Source organism: Hemitrygon akajei, chromosome 11 (assembly GCF_048418815.1).
Source record: "Hemitrygon akajei chromosome 11, sHemAka1.3, whole genome shotgun sequence".
In the NCBI taxonomy this organism is placed as follows: Eukaryota; Metazoa; Chordata; class Chondrichthyes; order Myliobatiformes; family Dasyatidae; genus Hemitrygon; species Hemitrygon akajei.
This window is the reverse complement of record NC_133134.1, coordinates 148,466,070-148,488,749: the sequence shown is the minus strand read 5'-3', so window position 1 is coordinate 148,488,749 and position 22,680 is coordinate 148,466,070. Positions and strand designations below refer to the sequence as shown.

Sequence of the window (22,680 nt, the reverse complement as noted above, 5' to 3'; positions counted from 1 at the left end):
TCAAAAACCTCAACCCTGGGTCCAGTCCTATCCTTCTCCATCATTATATTGAAACAAATGGCATTGTGATCACTGGACCCAAAGTGGACCGCAACACATACCTCCGTCACCTGACCTATCTCATTCCCTAACAGGAGAACCAACACTGCCCTTCTCTAGTTGTTACCTCAATGTATTGCTGCAAAAAACTATCCTGCACACATTTTACAAACGCCAAACTATCCAGCCCTTTTACAGTATGGGCTTCCCAGTCTATGTGTGGAAAATTAAAATCTCCCACAATCACAACCCTGTGCTTACTACAAATATCTGCTATCTGCTAAATGGAGCAGATAACTTCATTCACCATGACTCTGAACAGAATCTATGACCTACAGACCCACTTTCAAGGACACTTTACAACTACGTTCCCAGTGTTATTTTTATTTGCACAGTTTGTCTTCTTTTACACAGTGGTTGTTTGCCAGTTTTTGGTTTATGAGTAGTTTTATTTGTAGAATTCTTTTGCATTTACTTTTTCCTGTAAGTGTCTGCTAGAAAATGAATCTCAATGTAGTATATAGCAACATATATGCACATATTTTGTACTTTCATATATTACTTCTATTGACATCCTACAAGGCATGACTTCAGACAGAAGTATTTTGCCACAGTCGTTAGGTATTCCATGACCTTTCTGCAGCATCTGGTAGACATTATACAACAGTACCTGTTTGATATCAATGCCATCACATTTGCAGGACTTCCAGGTTATAAAGAACATGAAGCATCTTTGCAGCAACCTGCAAGATTTCCTCATGACAGATCAGGACTATCCAGGAAAACTGCAAAAAGTACACTCTAATTTTGAGAAGCCATTTACAGACTAAGTTCCTATCATTTTGCTTCATGTGTGAAGGTCATGAGGGCTTCACCTGCAATCTCCTGTTTGGAGAAACATTAAGGGATAAAAATTTTGAACTGATTCTTTTGGTTTCATTTACGCTGAATAAGTGGAAATAGATATTGTTGAAAACTCAAAGTGGTTTATCAGCAAAATAGTCCTGCTGCCACCTTCTTGTGCAGCTTCCAATGACTTCACCTGTATCTATCTCAATACAACCTATGCAATGCATAAGTGTTGTTTTGCAAACTGTTGCAAATGTGTTCACATAAATTCGACAATTGCCGCTGTTTGCTATCAGACCCTTACGAAGTCACCACAAAGAATATAGGAGGAATTCAGCAGGTCACGCGGTAACTATGGAAGAAAATGGACAGTCAACATTTTGGGTTGAAATTCGTCCTCTGGACTATATTTTTTCTGCACAGGGATCTTGCAAATGGAGATTTAATAACAGTTTAGCCCATTGTTGGTGATGTTGGCCAGTAGCCTTGTAGAATGTTGGCAGGTAATTTTATTAGTATCTAATTAGATCTGTGTGGTGTGGAAACTGCGCTGCGGTGGACAGGAATGATCTAAAATGAGTAGTTAAAACTGTCTAATGCATTACTGGCAACAGCTTACCCACCAAAGACATACAGTTTATACAGAAAGGTGACTGAGAAAGGCCAGCAATATCATAAAAGCTCCCACCCACTCGGCTTATTTATAATTATCTGTTTTATTCCAACCCTTCGATCCACACTGCTTCAGCAACCCCACAATCCTGATTTACTGTAACCTAATAGTGGACAACTTACAATGTCCAACTAACCTACCCGGTATGTCTTTGGACTGTGAGAAGAAAGTGGAGCACCCGGAGGAAACCTATACATTCCACAGGGAGAACACACAGAGACTCCTGAGTATATGAGTTGTAGAGTCCTTGAAAATGAGTCCATAGATTGTGGAATCAGTTTGGTGTTGGGGTGAGTGGAGTCATCCACATTGGTTCAAGAGCCTGATGGCTGAGGGGAAATAATGAGCTTATGGACTACTTCCATCATGGAAGAGGCTATACAGCATCCCTGTCAGTTCTGCTAGGCTCAATTACTTTTCCTAAGCCATCAGGCTGATCAACAATCACCCCCCACTACATACACATCACTTAGAGTCACTTTATGTACACACAATCAATTTATGTATGAAAGAGTTACTTGTACACTGTGTTTTGTAGGATTGCTTTTATATAGATATTTATTGTGTGTTTTGAGTTTTTTGTTGTGTTCTTTATGCTTTTACATTTTTTATGCTGCAACCATTGTGTTTGCCTTTATGCTCATGCACTGAAGAATGACAATAAACAACCTTGATAGATAGCATTTTGGACTATAGCTCCCGCATGGTTTGCAATGGTATACCAACTAGTCCAGATGAAGGGTCTTGACCGAGAAGCTTGACTGTCTGTTTCCCTCCATAGATGCCACCTGACCCAATGAGTTCCTCCAACAACTTTCAAAGTAAATTGATTATCAAAGTAAATATATATACATATACTATTTTGAGATTAATTTTTGTGGGCATTCACAGTAAATACAAAGAAACACAATAGAATCAATGAAAAAAACACAAATAATGAAGACATTCAAACAACTCTAATGCAAAAAGCAACAAACTATAAAAATAAAAAGAGATAAAAAGAATATAAATAAATAAACAGATGGGTAGATAGATAGGTAAATAAATAAATAAATAAATAAGCATGCAAGCAAGCCAGTAATAAATATCCTGTCAAGAATATTAGTTGTAGAGACCTTGAAAGCAAGTGTATAGATTGTGGAATCAGTTGAGTTTGGGGGTGAGTGAAGTTGAGAAAAGTTATTCCCCTCTGGTTCAAGAGTCCGAAGATTAGGGGGAAACAGCTGTTCCAGAACCCAGAGGTCTGGAACATGAGGCTCCTGTACCTCCTTCCTGATGGCAGCAGTGAGAAGAGAGCATGGCATGGATGGTGGGGGTGATTATTGCTACTTTCCTGTGACAGCTCTCCTTGTAGATGAGCTTTAACCGTGATGGACTGGGCTGTAAGCACTATTTTTTGTAAGCTTTTGAATTCAAGGGCATTGGTGTTTCCATACCATGCCATGATACAACCAATCATTATACTCTCCACCGTATATCTATAGATCCAGATTCCAGCATCTGCCGTCTCCTCTGTCTCCTTATGAAGTCAAGGTGTTTCTGATCAGGTAATATGTAAAGCTGCGAAGAACATATTGCTATCTGGATTATTAATAGAAAAGTATGCAATGTCTGCCCACAATTTCTGCTTCAATTACTTCAGAATAAAATTTTGCCTTTCATTTATCATTATGATTGCAAATTTACTTAAAAATTGAATGTATTAATTGGGAGAATGCCTATTCTAACCAATTACATAGAAACATAGAAAACCTACAGCACAATACAGGCTCTTCAGCCCACAAAGCTATGCTGAACATATCCTTACCTTAGAAATTACCTAAGGTTACCCATAGCCCTCTATTTTTCTAAGCTCCATGTACCTATCCAGGAGCCTTTTAAAAGACCCTATCGTATTCGCCTCCACCACCATTGCCGGCAGCCCATTTCATGCACTCACCACTCTCTACATAAAAAAACTTACCCCTGACATCTCCTCTGTACCTACTTCCAATCACCTTAAAGCTGTGCCCTCTCATGCTAGCCATTTCAGCCCTGGGAAAAAGCATCCAACTATCCACATAATCAATACCTCTCATCATCTTGTACACCTCTCTCAGGTCACCTCTCATCCTTCGTCGGTCCAAGGAGAAAAGGCCAAGTTCACCCAACCTATTCTCATTACTTTATTAATAAATTACTTTATTCTTGTAAAGTATTACTTCAAGCAGTCATGGTTGCTATATATTTTGAGGCTGATCTACCTTAATTCAGCAGATAATTATTTTATTTGTATAAGATACTTTATTAATAACATCACAGAGTAAAGATGGAAAGGAAAAAAGACCTTATTATAATCCTCACAGGTCTTTAATAACATACTTATAATTGGTAACCAATAATAAAAAAGAAATTGCCCCCAGATTCCAATCTGAATATCCCAAAAGTATTTCTGATGTATAAGGATGGTTATGTAAACATGGAAATTATTTTCAGCATAAAGATCTGGCTAACAGATATTTGATAACAATTTAACCCCATTTTTAGTGATGTTGGCCAGGAGCCCAGAAAAGCTACAACTCATTGTGGAAAGTTAGCAGGTAATTTGTTTAATATCTGATGGAAGGTAGCATTTTTGACAATGCATAACTCCCCATGGATTGCAATCATACATCAATTTGGTTTCTGTGCTCAGGTTTTAAAATCAGATTTGTGATCTTCTGATTCAAGAATTTCACTGAGCCTAAATGAAGTGGTTATCACTGTCACCTTTCAGAAATATTATGTAAACTCAAAGTTGAAAGAGAAAGCTGCCATTCTACTACTGTAATTCTTCTAAATAAAATTAGCAGAAATCATGACAGAAGATTAGATTGGGATAGCTCAAATCCCTGCATGATCTGCTAATTTTGGCTTTAAGTTGGACCTTTGCAATGTAACAGATTGGCTAGAGGTGGAAACTCCCAAGACCTGACAAGAACCTATTTACAAAGTCACCAAGTCATTGGGATTAAAAAAAATCTGATTTAATTAAGTCTGACATTTTTATTATTTTACATTTGTTCCTCATGATGAATACTTAGTAAAAATTTAATAACACTGGAAATAGGTTTTAGAAATTATAGATTCCACGTGACTTACTCTTGTGTACACTTCTCTCCATAGGGGACAGGACTGATGTTGCCAACCATATCTCAAGTGGGACAGATGAAACAAATTTGAGTGCGGTGTTACCCCATCTGTCTTATTCAAGACTGGATTCTGATCTCATTAATGAAGTGAATGCATTGCACACACCACAACACCAACCTCCTGCAATCTGTACTAAAATTAATATTAAATAATTGCTTCCCGTGTTGCAGGAAATCAAGAAGATAATTGGAGTATTTTAACTTTTAAGTCAACCAGAGATGTGGTTCTTTCTCACCTCTTGCTGCAAGATTAACATATAGTAAATTAATCATTAACACATGTGGTACTTCTGGACAACATATCTGGTATTTCCACAGAGGGATTCTTTGCCATCTGCTGCTTCTTCAATGAGGCACTTTGGAACATCTCTTCAATATTGCTCCTGAAATTCCTTTATAAATTAATGAAATCAAACTAACAACTATTCTGCTCTGTGCCTTGGCTATTATCACACAGTATGAGGCAGAGATCTTTTTGCACCAATGGCCAATTGGGATTGTCACAATGTGAGGAAAATAACTTTTTAAAAATTAAATTTTCCTAAACCTTTGCACAAAAGCAAAGTAAAATTGCTGCAAAAAAACCGAAGTGGTTTCCAATTAATTGGGACACATCAAGACAGTACATTTTGGACCAATTAAGAGGCTACACCAATTAGCCAAAGTTTCACAGAAGTAGTTGAAAGGGTATAAAAAAGGCAATCTATATTTTAACTGAGTACCAAGATTTATGGATTTACACAAAATACAGAACAAATTAGAACACTACCAATGCTACTATACTGTAAATCTGTATATTAGTTCCTAATAGTTATCAACGGAGGAATTCATCCGGAGTACACCGCCATATATGGAGTGTTCAGGAAGAGGTAGCACCTCTGGTGAAGAGGTTTGTCATGTCCATTCTGGGGCAGCTCACTCACCTTTGGTCTCTACCAGACACTCAACTCTCATACAGTGCCTCAGGTATCTGTTAACATGTGACAGTGGCCACACTCTGGTACACCATTTCACTAGGCGGGCTAAACCAGGTTAGGGTAACCGGCGGGTCCAATGGCCAAGGATTAGAAGGTGATTTTGCAACACTTTATGGAGAGTGAATGGCATAATAAGACAAGAAAGGAGTCGTGGTTATCCACTGCAACCAAGGAACACCCCAGTTTGTGATAACTACTCATACCACTGGACCTAAACCTCCAAGGTTGAAAGAGTGGAACTGTCCAAGTCAAATGGTTTCTCTAGCACAGGTTTCACTGTCATCATCGGATTTGATGGATTTCCAACTGACTACTGTGTTCTTCTGATTGAGTGTAAATGAACCATGCAGACACGTAGTGCAGATTATGGACAGACTTCATACAATGCTTTCAACGATTTCATCCTCCAAGTCTTCATTTTCGCTGTAACATTCAAGGTGATTGTTGATACCTTCAAATACCTCGTATGTATTCCCATCTTCTTGAAGTAGTGAAATCATTTAATGTTCACTCCCAGCCATCTCCAAGTGAGGCAAACAACTCTGAATTGTCTTACTGCCTATTTCTCACTAACTATGATGTGGCTCAATCAAGAAAATAGCCGAGACACTAATTGGGACAGAAGACCGGTACCAAACAGCATAGTGTCTCGGCTATTTTCTTGATTAGTTTTTTTGTCCTTTCAAAGTTGGCCCAAATAAGCAGATGCCCTGACTAACTGATGGCCCAATTAACCAGAATCCACTGTATAGATAATGTGTAACGTTTGCATGACCATCATTCTATGGCATTATAATACATTGCAATATATTTTGACAGCACAGAGAAAGAACAGGTTGAATACTTATATAACAAAATGGTCAATAGTTCACAGGAAGTATTTTTATTGAACTGTTTGATTTAATATTTCTGTCCATATTCATAGACTCACCGAAGAAATTGAGAGAGAGCTGAGTTTTATTACCAAAGGTACAAATTGCAGCTGTAGAACTCTACTGAGGTGCCTAATTGGTTGTGGAGAGCACTGTGCACATGAAGAATCATGTCCAAAATTTGATCACAATTTAATCACATTAGCCAACATCCTCTTCATCATTCTATAGATTTATGCTAAGAACCATTTTAATGCTTATTCTATTCTTGCATTAGGGTTAGACCTTACCACCCTGTACTTACATTGGTGACTCCTCTCCACAGCCCTTCAGCACCCTTCATTCCCCCATGAACTGCCACGTAACGCTAACACTCCACGTCTCATACCAACACAGACACTGTCGCTGAGCTACTGTGTTTTCATATGCCTTACTGCAACCTAGTAACCACCAATTTTAATTCCACTTCTCACTCCGACATGTCCGTCCATGGCCTCCTCTACTGTTGCAATGAGGCCACACTCAGGTTGGAAGAGCACCAATTTATATTCCATCTGGGCAGCATCCAAACTGATGGCATCAATTTCTCAAACTTCCAGTAATGACCCCCACCCTTCACCATTCCCATTTTCCTTTGTCGCCTTACCTGCCCATGACCTCCTTCTGGTGCTCCTCCCCCTTTTTCTTCTTCCATGGTCTCTGTCCTCTCCTTTCAGATTCCCCCTTCTCCAGCCCAGTATCTCTTTCACCAATCAACTTCCCAGCTCTTGACTTCACCCCTCCCCCCTCATTTTCACATATCACCTTGTGTTTCTTACTCCCCCTGCCCCACTTTCTAACTCTGACTCCGCATCTTTTTTTGCAGTTCTTATGAAGGGTCTTGGCCCAAAACGTCAACTGTGCTCTTTTCCACAGATGCTGCCTGACCTGCTGAGTTCTTCCAGCATTTTGTGTGTGTTGCTTGGATTTCCAGCATCTGAAGATATTCTCTTGTTCAGAGTCACCTTATATTCAAATACTCCTGAACCTAGTATCACTTCATACACTTACTATCAGTCTATGTATAGAGGCTAATCCAAAGTTATTAGACTGAATGTACTACCAGAGTGAAAGGACTTTGGTGTATCAAATAAATTTTGATACTTGAGAAAAAAAATGGATATTGCGAAAGCCGAATCTTGTTCATTCAATTTGAACCTGAATACACAACAGACTTTAATATCAATATCAGTCAGACCAAGTTGGTTAAGTTCAATGTGTGTGTTCTGAGAAACATCTATAAGTGTCTGTTTTAAAATGAATTTTAGATAAATCATTGTTCTTGCACTGTGAGTAAAGAACTCTGAAGATTTTCATCGTGGAAAAAGCTTTCAATAATTGAGTACAAGTTAACTGAACTGTAATTCCCTTTGTTCGTTTTGAGAAATAGAATTGAAAAGATAAAGTTGCAGTATCCCAAAACCAAAGGGAAAAGGATTAAAGAAAAATTGTGTACAATGGTTGGCTTCGAAGGACTGTATAAAAGAGTGAGTCAAAATCTAAAGAGGTTTTGACAAGCTTAGCATTGAAAAACTCAAGGGAATTTAGCATTTCAACTTGGATTTGAAATATATTGGCACTACCTCCCATAAATAACCAAGTAAAAAAATTATTAAATCATTAGAATGAAATCCACTAGTGGAATTTCTTCTGTCCATCGTACATACCCGTTACACAAAAATGAACTAGAATGACTTCTCCACATCCAGCTATTGATCAGCTAAATCACTCAAGACATTCATCCAGGTGCTTCATAATTGAATTGAAGTTTTTGTCTCTCCCATTTTTTCAGGTAGTATTTCCTGATCTCTGTCATACTATGGCGAAACAAATTTCCTCAACCATCCTCTGATTCTTCCACTAATCAGCTAAAATCTATGCTCACAGGCTAGTGGTGACTCTACTAGCTGAAATTATCTCACGTAGGTCTTTTAGATTTTTTTGTACCATAATTAGATGTCCCTCAGCCTTTGCAGCCATTTTTCTTTTATAACTTCTCCAGTCCTCACTATGTCATGGTAAATATCCTTCGTGTCCTCTCTGGTGAACAGAACCTCAGAGAGAACATCACTGTTTTTTTTAAACAACAGTTTGGTTCCAGCATGCCCTCTTGCTCTGATCAGTAATGGAAAGTATCCCATATGCTATCTGAACCCAGCTAAAATATGAACAACTTGGATTAGAATATGGATGGCATGATTAGTAAATTTGTGGATCATACTAAAATTGGTGATGTGGTGTATAGGGAAGGTTATGAAAAGATCTGGATCAACTGGGAAAGTCGAGTAAAGAACAGGAGATGGAATTTAATCAGACAAGCGGGAAGTGATGCATTTTGGGAAGATAAACCAAGGCAGGGCATGCACAATAGACAGCAACAGAGCCGTTGGGCATGCTGTAGAGCAGAGGGATAAAAGTAAATAGTTCCTGAAAGTGGTGAAACAGGTAAACAAAGTGGTGGAGAAGGTCAGTGGCTTCATCAGACCAGGCATTGAGTGCAAGAGTTGGAAAGTCATGTTACGCCTATATAAATAATATAGTAATATAGTGGAATAAGAGTAATTAGCATTCAAATTAGCATAATTAAGCATAACTAAGTGGTCAATAATATAATATCATCCTGGCTCTAACTAAACTAAACAACCAACTATGACAAAATATGAATACATAGCTTTCTCATTTGCTTCTAACGTGATCCAACCCACATGATAAATTACCCATAATAAACAAGCAATACAAAATACAATACAGACAGACAGAAAATAGATACATGGCTCCCACAACAAGTAAATGGCATTATCTAAGGAAGGCACCTTGGTCAGCATGAATGAGTTTGGCCAAAAGGCCTCTTTCCGCACCGTGTTACTCTATTTGTCATACTATTTTCATTGATTTACATTTGTGTGCTTCAGAGTCCCTCAACTCTTTGTTTCTTTCTATTTATTATGTATTCCTTTGCCTCCTTTACTTTGCACTGAAGCATTACTTCTCATATCTCCATATTCTATTTGGCACTCTTCCCTTAGAGTTTATTAATCAATCTGCCAAGTTTTGTACCATTTACAAACCCATGAATCTTTTAATATTCAATACTACATATACAATAGAAAAGAAGGGACCTGACCCTACGTCCATTGCAAGAAGGACTTCCAGATTCAAGAGCAGCCACTAACCATTTCCTTGTGTTTCCTGCCATTGAACTGATCTTGGCACCATATTTGGATTCTCTGAGCTTTACTTCTCTGATTAGTCTATAAGAGCGTCAGCCACATACCTTCTACATCAAATGCAATATTCCTGTTAACCCTACTTTCGACTTCCTCGAAAATTCAGTAATTGCGGCATGAACTTTCCAAAAAATAGTTCAAGTTGACTACCCGTGGTTAGTGTGTGTGATTTTCTAATTGATGATTTACACTGACCTTTAGAAAGTTTTCCAATAAAGATTTCACCCATCAATAGAAAGTATGTGCAAGGAAGGGTGATTAACAAGGTTGTTGTCCGTCTGTGTGCCGGAGCTTTCAGAAGAAACTGAGGCAACGGAGACATGAACCCTTATTATTTGACTCATTAGGGACAAAGTATTCAATGCTTCTCACTTGTTACATGTTATTTTCCTTGGGATCATTTAATCTCGAGTGCAGTACAGCCAGATAATGATTAGTTCCTGGGCACTTCTGTTGTCAACCATCCCAAGTAGCTAGTTACTGCTTGGAGTATTGATAATGACCATCTTATTCTCACATTTGTATATTCCTCAAAGAACTGAAATAGTTCGGCCATGTTTTCTTCTGTTGTGTTTCATGATTTAAGTCTCTCAATCATGTTATATCCAGCTTCTCAGTAGGTTAAAGCCCTTTTTTGTTGAATATATACCTAAACTAAGTTCTATAATGGAGGGCTATGTAGGAGGGAAGGTTTGGATTGATCTTTGAGAGGTTAAAAGGTCAGCACAACATTGTGGGCTGAAGGGCGGGTACTGTGCTGTAATGTTCTACGGTCTCTGTACTATAAACTGACACAGACCTTACATCCCCATTGTGCACACAAATGGTGATCAGATGTTAATAAAATCCTTAGCCCTGAAAATTTACACTCAATTTGTTTTTAAAGATTGAATTCTCAAGTTGGTATTATTAGATTTGAACTCATTTAGTCTGGATTTTACATTCATGCTGCTGGGTTATTAATATCAAAATACTGTGCTTAATTACCATGACCATAAATTGGCCATATTCCAGTTGTAGGATCCAGAAAGATATGAGCATTGCGACCCGCCTCAGTGAGAGGGGTCAGATCAATGGAAATCCGCTGACAAAAATACACTTCTAAAAGAACAAGATTTAGAGTGAGGCTGAAAACAGCTGAAGGTACAACATCTGTAATGTTCTGATCTTCCCTGAGGCTCTCCTATCAGTAAGAAGTTACTATAGACCATAGCACTGACTGTTCCTGGATATCACTGTCTTTGGATATTAGCAACACAAGTAGACAGAACTGGAGGTGGGAGGCTCTGAGTACATCTTACCTCATCTCCTTCCTCAGCCTCTTTCAGCCTCCTCTTCCAACCTCAGTCCTCTCCACTTACCTCAGTCTGGACTAGGCTTTCCAGAGTTGGCCAGCTCACCTATGAGGAGGATAGAAATAGACGCAACTGCTGATTTTAAAATGTAATTGGAGACAAGGGAAATAAACTTGCAAGTCCAGAGGGGATGTGGCTATGATTGGATTGCATTATAGAAAGCCAGCTTGAACTCAATTGACTGAATGACTTCTTATAAGATCTCTACGATTCTATAGTTGTATGTTCAGAAGAAAGCACCCAGCATTAAGGCTCACCATTGACAAAGCAGACATGTTGATGTTGTACCTCATTCTACTTATATTTGCTGAAGTAAGTCCAGTCACATCAAGAAGAAAATTCCTAATAAGCCTTTTGATTTAGATACTTTTATGAGAATTGCACTTTGTTGTAGCATACCCAGGAAAGCTTTATTTTGCAACTAAACCATGTGAAAGAAAGTTACAGTAATGTGAGAGAGGCCTTTGAGAATACTTGGAGAATATAACCTTTTCATGATTTGATAAATGTGCCAAGCAAAAGAATATACACGAAGTGGGCACTTCATTAGGTACACTTGTAGATCTGTCCATTAATGCAAATATCTAATCAGCCAATCATGTGGCAGCAACTCAATACATAAAAGCATGCAGGCATGGTCAAGAGGTTCAGTTAACCACTATTAAATTTTACAAGTAGTGCAGCTTTTCAGACCAAACATCAGAATGGGGAAGAAATATGATCTAAATGATTTTGACCATGGAATGATTAATGGTGCCATATGGGGTGGTTTGATAATCTAAGAAACTGCTGATCTCCTGGGATTTTCACACACAAGTCTCTAGAGTGTACAGCGAGTGGTGTGTGTACTGCTCATCTTGTGTGTGAAATAGAAAGTACAGAGGCATGCAAAAGTTCAGGCACCCCGGTCAAAATTTCTGTTACTGTGAGTAGCTAAGCGAGTAGAAGATGACCTGATTTCCAAAAGGCATAAAGTTAAAGATGACACATTTCTTTAATATTTTAAGCAAGATTACTTTTTTATTTCCATATTTTACAGTTTCAAAATAACAAATAGGAAAAGAGCCCAAAGCAAAAGTTTGGGCACCCTGCATGGTCAGTACTTAGTAACACCCCATTTTGGCAAGTATCACAGCTTGTAAACACTTTCTGTAGCCAGCTAAGAGTATTTCAATTCTTGTTTGGGGGATTTTTGCCCATTCTTCCTTGCAAAAGGCTTCTAGTTCTGTGAGATTCTTGGGCCATCTTGCATACACCGCTCTTTTGAGGTCTATCCACAGATTTTCGATGATGTTTAGGTTGGGGGACTGTGAGTGACATGGCAAAATCTTCAGCTTGCACGTCTTGAGATAGTCCATTGTGGATTTTGAGGAGTATTTAGGATCATTATCCTGTTGTAGAAGCCATCCTCTTTTCATCTTCAGCTTTTTTTTTACAGACAGTGTGATGTTTGCTTCCAGAATTTGCTGGTATCCCTCTACTAGTGAAATATTCCCTTTGCCACTGGCTGCAACACAAGCCCAAAGCATGATCGATCCACCCTTATGTTTAACAGTTGGAGAGGTGTTCTTTTCATGAAATTCTGCATTCTTTTTTCTCCAAACATACCTTTGCTCATTGTGGCCAAAAAGTTCTATTTTAACTTCATCAGTCCACAGGACTTGTTTCCAAAATGCATCAGACTTGTTTAGATGTTCCTTTGCAAACTTCTGATGCTGAATTTTGTGGTGAGGACACAGGAAAGGTTTTCTTATGATGACTCTTCCATGAAGGTCATATTTGTGCAGGTGTTGCTGCACAGTAGAACAGTGCACCACCACTCCAGAGACTGCTAAATCTTCCTGAAGGTCTTTTGCAGTCAAACGGGGGTTCTGATTTGCCTTTCTAGCAATCCTACAAGCAGTTCTCTCAGAAAGTTTTCTTGATCTTCCAGACCTCAACTTGACCTCCACCATTCCTGTTAACTGTAATTACATTACGAACTGAGGAAATGGCTACCTGAAAACGCTTTGCTATCTTCTTATAGCCTTCTCCTGTTTTGTGGGCATCATTTATTTTAATTTTCAGAGTGCTAGGCAGCTGCTTAGAGGAGCCCATGGCTGCTGATTGTTGGGACAAGGTTTGAGGAGTCAGGGTATTTATAAAGCTTTGAAATTTGCATCATCTGGCCTTTCCTAACAATGACTGTGAACAAGCCATAGCCCTAACAAGCTAACTACAGTCTGAAACCTTGGTAAAATTATCTAAGAGCTCAAATCTCTTGGGGTGCCCAAACTTCTGCATGGTGCTCCTTTCCTTTTTTTCACTCTAAAATTGTACAAATCAAAAATAATGCACTAATCTTGCTTAAAATGTTGAAAAGAATGTTTCAGCTTTAACTTTATGACTTTTTATGACATTCATCTTCTACTCACTTAACTATTCACAGTAACAGAAATTTTGACCAGGGGTGCCCAAACTTTTGCATGCCACTGTACATAATTCAGCAGAAAGCCAAACTCCACTCAGCTGAACATAGCAGTCAGGATATGATGTCCATGTACCGGGTTCATTTTCTGGGCAGCATTCACTCATACAGTTGAGTAAGAATAAAAAGACAATGATTTTGATAACATAAATAAAAGAAAAATAAAAGCTTGAACAGTGTGAAAAACAAACAAAAAAAAAAACACCCAGTGAGTGGCAGCTCTGTGAGCAAAAATCATTAGCTCTTGTGAATGAGAGAGGTCAGAGGATAATGGCGAGACCAGTTCAAGCTGACAGGAAGCGGAGAATAACTCAGATAACTACGCGTTGCAACAATGGTGGGCAGAAGAGCATCTCTCAGCGCACAACTCATCGAACCTAGAAGTGGATGGGCTACAGCAGCAGACGACCACAAACACATAGATAGTTGCCAATTTATTAGTTTCAGGAGATACCTAATAAAGTGGCCACAGAGAGTATATTGTAAAACTTGCTTTGGCCTTCAACCATCTAAATGCTTTCCTTCTCCACACTGGATAAAGAAAAGGATAAGAAGTGTCCAATGGCATTTTCATTTGTATTTTATAAACGCAATCTTGCAATCAACCATGGCCAGCATTAGATTACTCCTGGCTGTGTGCTGTGAATAGCCCATGATCAAGAGAAGCTGTTAAAGAACTCAGAGATAGAACACGGCACAAAGTACTTATGCACAGCTCAGCTAAGTATTTCAGTTTTCTGTGAAACTAACAGGTTTTGTTTTCCTCCCATCTGTTTGATTTACTTATTTAATAGCTTTGGTATTAGCTTCTAATGAGGTAAACTGTAGATATCTGTCACTAATTCAATAATTGATGTTGCGCCAATAAATAAATAACTTGCCATTCATCAATTATAACATTCAATCCAGGAATGTGAGGAACTCTATTACTACAAGTAAAATTGTGTACTATTTTTGTAGATGTGTATACTCTTTGGCATGGATCATAGTGCATTTTTTCAAGTAATACAGAGACAGTATGGAAATGGAAATGTTGACAAACTGAATTAATAATTGAAGATGGACACACAAGAGAGATTACAGATGCTGGAAATCTAAAGCAATACCCATAAAATGCTGGAGGGACTCAGCAGGCCAGGTAACATCTAAAATGGGGAATGAACAGTCTAAGTTTCAGACTGAAATCCTTCATCAGAAATGAAAAGAAAGAGTGTTGAAGTCAGAAAAGAATGGCAGGGGAAGTGTGAGCTGTCAGGTGACAGGTGAATCCAGGTGAGAGTGGAGACAAAGGGAATAAAGTGAGAAGCTGGGTAGTGATAGGTGGAAGAGGCAAAGGGTTAGAGAAGAAGGAATCTGATAAGAGAGGACAGTTATCCGTGAAATAAAGAGATGGAGATGGCATACAAGAGGGAGGAAGATGCAGTTGATGGGCAGGTCATGAGGACAGAAAGGAAAAGGGTAGGAAAAAGGAGAGAAGGGGCTTAACTCAGGGAAAACTAAAGATGTGGGGGGAACAGAGTGGAGTGCTTCCTGGAAGTTAGACAAATTGACAGTGATGCTGTCAGATTAGAGATGACCAAGTTGGAATTTGAGGTGTTGGTCCTCCAATCTACATGTGGGTTCAAAATGGCAGTAGAAGAGACTGTGGACAAACATGTCAGTGTAGGAAATGGAAAATGGTATTAAAATAGCCAGCCACCAGGGGATCCTGGCTATTGCAGCAATAGATGGAAAGTAATGAAAACATATTGGTTCTTTCAGTGTTTGAAGGCAGATTGGACATGTCTACATCCAAATTATTATACGGTGTTATTTTTTAAAATAGTTTCAAATGTTATTAAGCCTGAAACTTATTTTTTGTTAGTGTACAATTAGGATTGTCTAATTGATAGCCTTCATAGGTTAAAGCAGGTTTGATTATAGTCTGTTCACAGAAGTCAGTTAACCATGCTGAAGACATATCACTTCATACCAATGAAAACCTCACATCTAGAGAAGTGCTTTTCCCCTTGCCTCATGGAGCTATTACAGACTTGGAAAATTAACTGAAATATCTTTCCATGGCCACTTAGATTGCATAGCTTTTTATTGAAAAAGATTAGGTTTATTTAAAAGATTAACTTTATTTGTCATCTCTATATTGAAACATACAGTGAAGTGTTTCGTTTTGTGTCGATGTCCAACACAATCTGAAGATGTGCTGAGGGCAGCCTGCGAGCGTCACCATGTTTCCAGCACAACACAGCATGCCTTCAACTTACTAAACCATAGTAACCCATATGCATCTGGACTGTGAGAGGTAACCAGATCACCGAGAGGAAACTCACATGGTCAAGGGGGAACATACAAACTTCTTACAGAAAGCTGCTAGAATTGAACCCCGATTGCTGGCATTATAAAGCATTCCATTAACTGCTGCACTAGCGTGCCACCCTGTTGGCCCTTATAAAAAGCATTTAGACAATAGACAGTAAGTGCAGGAGTAGGCCATTCGGCCCTTCGAGCCAGCACTGCCATTCACTGTGATCATGGCTGATCATCCACAGTCTGTACCCCGTTCCTGCCTTCTCCCCATATCCCTTGATTTGGCTATCCTTAAGAGCTCTATCTAACTATTTCTTGAAAGCATCCAGAGAATTGGCCTCCACTGCCTTCTGAGGCAGAGCATTCCATAGATTTACATTTCAAATGATAAGAAATTCACAGTAAATACTACCAGCTTTCAAAAGTTACATTTATTCCACTGATAGCCAAGATGACATTTACATTCTTAACACATCCATACCACAGTCCTTGCAGTATCATTATGAGCAAAGAACATTGCATCAAATTGACATTGAAGTCAATGCATTCTTTTGCAATGCTGCAAAACAAAATAGATATCATTTGTAATCAGCCAGCTGAAACTGTGATGCAGAAGCTTTTCCAGACTTTATGCTAAAATGCTCTTACCAGACTAGATGAATCAGAAAAATGCAAATCAAATAATCTTGCCAGGCCCCAGCACCTCCTCATCTTGGCTATTTGCTTGCCAGTTCTCTTTCGGTATCCTCTGCCATTCTAGCAGTTTTCAGTTCCCTAGCATGTTCCACATTGGTTGTCCATTAGCATCAGGGTGGTTTGTGAATCTTCAATGGTCACCTGACCATCAGACCCTCCTCTCATTGGCTGAACTGCTAACATTGAATAACTTCTCTTTTGATTCCTCAGTTCATTCAAATAAAAAGTGTTGCTATGACAATCTATGTTTCATCTAGCTTTTTTTTATCAGAAACATTAAATGCACTTGGAATGTTTCTGCTGGCTCTGTCCTTGGTTCACTGATAACCATGAACAGTCGGGCTTTTTCTCACCTAATAGAACATTGCAGTAAATAATTTCCACTTCCCCCTCTCTTCCCTTATTTTCACTGGTTCATTTCTGACCCACTCTGTCATGGACTTTCTTTTATCTATTCCTAGGAACCTTCTACCTCAGCTTTCTGCACTTAAATGGACTATTCTCCAACATGTTCAGCCAAGTCCAGTACTATGACTTGACAAGATGTATTTTTCTTTCCCTTTTTCCTCATTCTGAGGACCACATTCCTTCCATGTCATCTTTGTTTAATCTTCTATCACTGTCAACATTATTTCTATATTTCCTATAATATAGACAGACCTACAATTTTATTTCTCCTTTCCCATTGTTGGGGTCTCAGTTATTCCTTGCAGTTGAAATAGTAATTTACTTTCACTTCCCACAATTGTGTCTAAATTCACGTTCACAATGCATGTTCCATTACAGTAGGAAATCGAGCGTTGATTGATCACTTCTCTAACATACTGAATTGTTGGTCACATAAGAGGATAACAAGGGAGAGGGTAGGAAAGCTCAAGGATAAAGAGGGGTTAAAGGATGTAGGTGGAGGATATGGGTGAGGTGCTTAATGAGTATTTTACATCAGGATTTACCACGGAGAAAGATGTGGAGGATAGGAAGATCAGTGAGAGTGCATTGATATGCTGTGGCATTTCGAGGTAAAGGAGACAGAGTCAGTCTTTTAAAGAGCATTAAGGTGAATGAGTCTCCAGGGATTGATGGGATACAACCCTGGTTATTGAGCGAGGCAAGAAAAGAGATTGCTGTGGTTTTGACCAATATGTTTGTGTCCTTTCTCAAGCCACAGGGGAGGTCCCGGAGGAGTGGAGAGTAGCTAATGTTGTTCCATTGTTCAAGAAGGGAACCAGGGAGAATCCTGGAAACCATAGACTGGTGAATCTCATGTCAGTGGTAGGGAAATTACTGGAGAGAATTGGTGGGCATAATATTTATGAACATTTGTAAAACCATGACCTAATTAAGGAAAGAGAGCATGGCTTTGTGCAGGCAAGTTGCGTCTTAATAATATGATTGAGTTTTCTGACGAAGTGACAGGAGTGATAGATGAAGGTAGAGCTGTGTATATTTTCTGCATAGATTTTAGTAAGATGTTTGACAAGGTCCCTTATGGGAAGCTCATCCAGAAGACTAAGATGCATGGGATGCATAGTGAATTGGCCATTTAGATTCAGAACTGGCTTGCTCATAGAAGACGGAGTATAGCGGACAAAGACACTTATTCTAGCTAGAGGTCTGTGATTAGTGGTGTTCCGTGGGGATCTGTACTGGGACCTTTGCTGTTTGTGATTTATATAAATGACCTGGATGAAAATGTAGATGTGAGGGTTAGTAAGTTTGCAGATGATACGAAGATTGGTGGTGTTGTGGATAGCATAGAAGACTGGCAAAGAATACAATAGCACACAGGTCAGTTGTAGATATGGAGGGAGAAAGAGCAGATGGCCAAATGTGAAGTGTTGTACATTAGTAGGTCAAAGGTAAAGAAGTCTAAGTTCATAACTCCCTGAAGGAATGATAGGTTGGTTAAGAAGCATATGACATGCTTGCCTTTATTAGTCAAGGCATTTAGTCCAAAAGATAGCTAGATAGATAGATACTTTATTGATCACAAAGGAAATTACAGGGAAGCAGTAGCATTACAAATATTCAGATATACAAAGATACAAATAATAGAAGAGAAGAAAGAAAGAATAAAAAAAAGTTAGCTCAAACAGTGTAAGAGGAGGGGGTCATCACTTCCCCGGCTGTAAATTGACTCATTATACAGCCTAATGCCCGAGGGTAAGAATGACCTCAAAGCACTGTTTGGAGCAGCACAGTTTTCTTAGTCTATTACTAAATGTTCTCTACTGTTCAGCAAGAGTGGCGTGCAGAGGCTGAGAAGCATTGCCCAGAATTGCCAGGATTTTGTTCTACCACAGCCTTCAGTGTGTCCATTTTGAGTCATAACAGAGCCAGCCTTTCTAATCAGTTTATTGACTCTGTTGGCATCACCAGGAAGTCAGGAAGTTATGTTTCTGGTTCATAAAACTCCAGCTAGGACACATCTGCGATATTGCATACAGTTCTGGTCGCCCCATTATAGGAAAGATACCAAGGCTTTGGGGAAGGTGCAGAAGTGGTTTCCCCAGACATTACCTGGATTAGAGGGCATGCAATATAACAAGAGGCTGGACAAACTTAGGTTGTTTGCTCTGGAATGACAGAGGCTGCGGAGAGATCTGACGGAGGTTTATAAAATTGTGAGAGGCATAGATAGAGCAGACAGATAATAGCTCTTTCCCAGAGTGGAAATATTTAATTCTAGAGGTCATGTATTTAAAGTGAGAGGGGGTAATTTCATAAGGCGATTTGATGGCATTTAAAAAAAAATTTGCACAGAAAGTGGTAGGTGACTGGATGCACTGCCTGGAGTGGTGGGAGAGGCAGAAAACATTAGGGGCTTTTAAGAGACATTTATATAGGCATATGAATGAGGAAACTAGAAGGATATGAACCTTGTGGAGGCAGAAGAGATTAGGTTAGCCATTTGATTATTAATTTAGCTGGTTTGGTCAAAGGGCTTGTGCCTCTGCTGTACTGTTCAATATTCTAATTTTCTGTCCTGCTCTCACTCTGACACAAAGCTTAATGAAGCTGATGCTGGCTTAGGAGATAGCAGCTCATTGTTTAATGCTCCACAGTCAGCACTGATTACAAACACTTCAGTTCATAACCGAAACATTCATCTTATTTTTAACAAATGACATTTAAATATTTATCATTTTTACTGTCTACTTAAATTTTTAAGAGGTTTAAGCTCTAATCTCTTCCATATCTGAATAAAGATCAGCAACCTAACACTTTATCTCCCCTCCCCTCTACCTCTCTACCCTCCCTTCATTCCTCCCCTCTGCCATATCCCAATCCCTGGAGTTAGCATTTCCAGCATTTTCCATTATTAATTGAAATTATTTGATTCATCATTCTAAAACGAAGACTATTTGTGCTCTGGACAAGATGTAGTTGTGTTGTATGACATGGCTGGTTATGGTTTGGTGGGGCGGTGGGAGCGATGCCTGCACGTAAACCCGAGCACTAAGTTATTCTTGAAGATTGATGATGACGAGCCAGCCCACTGCAGAGTTACTTCCCATGATCTGTTCACCTGTCAATCTGCTTTGGAGGACTGATCTCACTAACTTCATATCCTCAAGTTCTGAGGTGAGGTCCTATCAACAATCTCGCCACAGACAGTGCTGTGCAGAGCCCCTTGCCTCTCATAGAAGGCCAAACTTTCAGAAGGCAAACTTACTTTTCTCCACTTTTTGCTCAAATTTGGCATAAATTTTACGGTTTGGAGGAAAGCCAAGGCTCTCTTGTCTTCTAGTTAAGCCCAGCCAGCATTGTTACTTTAAAATTGGAACCGTCCCAATTTTGAACCATTGCAAGATAATAGTGCCAGAATCCCTGTGGTTTGTTGAAACTGAAAATGAAATGAGGAGGGAATGGCACACTTTGACACAAAGTAAGTTTCACATTGCGATCCTAAATGAACAGCTTCCATGGAGGAAGTCAATGAATTAAATCAGAGCCTGCCTGGCACCTGTTCAGCATTGCAGATAACAAAAAGGTCAAGACAAAGTGGAACATTAGCTCCCAGTGAAGCTTGTAGGGATATGCGGTGATTATAATAATGAGGCATTATTCGTCTTCAGCATAATAAAATCACATCACCCACAGTCAGCTTTGAAAGTGAAGCCTAAAGCGACACATGGTGACATTCATGTGTTTTGGACTGACCATAGTTTCCAATTTGACCTTCCCAACGAATATCAGTTGATTTGTAAATTATTTTGTGGAGGTTCTTGTCTAACCAACATCTTCTGGATTACACGGAAAAGACGATTTCCAATGCTTAATAGGCAAGGGTGAATTTGTACGAAAAGCTTTAGTTGCTAGAAGTACACAGTAAGTTAGGCAGCTTCTGCAAAAATGGAAACAGAGTTCATATTCTCATTCAATGTTCTCCCAGGAATTTTTGGCAGAGTTATAAATACTGATTTCAAGAGATCGTCAAGCAATACACCAGACTCATATATGCCATTTGTTATATACCCATGGGTTCATTTTTTCTGTGGACTGTCACTTTAAAATGCTGAGAAAATGAGACTGACTTTTGGACACTGTTGGATTTCTGCTGACTGCAGAGTTGCTTGGTTACTATGGTGGACAGAGGTGGAGCAATTTGATGGACAATCAAGTGTTACGGTTTCTCTGCAGCTTGTTTACTTTTTACAAGGACAGTCACAGTCATATAGTCAGAGTCAAGATGGTTTCGGTCAATGAAAGACACCAATGAGTTGGTCGCTGGTTTAAACTTTCAGTAGCCCAAAGGGGTGAGTTGAGATCGACCCGGAGTATTGATAAATGACTCTCACAGTTGCTGCAGCTGGAAGAAGTTTGCATAGAGAGAGGAGAGAAGAGGAAGGTTTGAAACAGAAGAAACCTAATGACAAAGAGATCACTGTTTGGACACTCTCTCTCCAAGTAGCCCGTAAGGGTGAGTTTGTTTCCATTCAGCTATGAAAGCGTGTTTGTCACAGAGTTAATCTGCAGGAGTGGGTTCTCTGGTGAGGGGAAAACCTTTGTGAGTACCACGTGTGTGTTTACCCTTTTGTCTGGGTGCGGTAGTTCACTGAAGAAAGGCACCCCGTGGCAAATCATTGTTGGAGTTATTTCATATGTCGTGGAACTGGATAAATAGCTATCACGTTGTATGTTTGGGGTAACCTTGTGGAATCTACCAGTGTGTCGACCCTTGACTGGGTGGTGGTTCCCTTGAAGATGGTCCGCTTTGTGATAAGCTACTGTTGGTGATAATCCACACATGGATTCTGTTTGAGTATCCTGTGGCCACCACCTTGAGATGTCCCATAGCTGAATTCGGGTGTGGTAGCACTTGTGTTGAAAGGATATTCGTTGAAGATCGCTGTCGGTGATACTTCGTGTGTGGAGTGGAACAACTTTGGAGATAAAACCTACTGCTATCGGTATTTTATATTGCTGTCGTGGAATCTGTGGAATAGCAATGTAATTGCCTTCTCACAACATTCGCCTTTGGAGTACTAACATCTTGCATTAATTAACCTGTGAACTAAACAGAACTTTTCTTACCACACCATTGTAAGACTCTATCACTTACCACCTAAGCTTGAAGAAGTTTGGGGATTTATATATTTACACCTATATATGCATAACACCATTAACTCTTGATTTACCTGGTTTAAGTTACTATATTATGTAGTTACTAATAGTGTTTTGTTAACAGCAACACCAGACTCCAGGTGTGTTCTATTGCTGCTGACACTTTTACAGGGTTGCATGTACGTAACACATTAAACAGTTCAAAAAGAATATCTATGCCCAGATCTTCTAGTGCTTGTATCACTTCCACTGAAATTTCATCAGGTCCAGTGGCTTTACCATGTTTCATGCTTTTCACTGCTTTAGTTATTTCTGCTTTCGTAATAGGTGGGCCAGAATTAGGGTGTTTAATATCTGGGGGGTGGTTCCCCTCTATTATCTTCAAAAAGCTGCTCCATATACTGAATCCCCCCTCACATACTTTATCTGGATCTGTTAGGATGG

At 39.3% G+C, this 22,680-nt stretch overlaps 1 protein-coding gene across 2 annotated transcripts in view; it reads right to left on the bottom strand.

The window, feature by feature from the left end:
* LOC140736115 (disks large-associated protein 4-like) overlaps positions 1 to 16,638 on the bottom strand; it is an 835,615-nt gene extending 818,977 nt beyond the window's left edge. The window contains exon 1 of one of the 2 annotated variants that reach the window (XM_073061900.1): positions 16,621 to 16,638. The gene's annotated coding sequence lies outside the window, so the exon portion shown is untranslated. The remainder of the gene's footprint in view (positions 1 to 16,620) is intronic. The other variant, XM_073061903.1, reaches the window with a different exon arrangement.
* Positions 16,639 to 22,680: the final 6,042 nt, after the last annotated feature.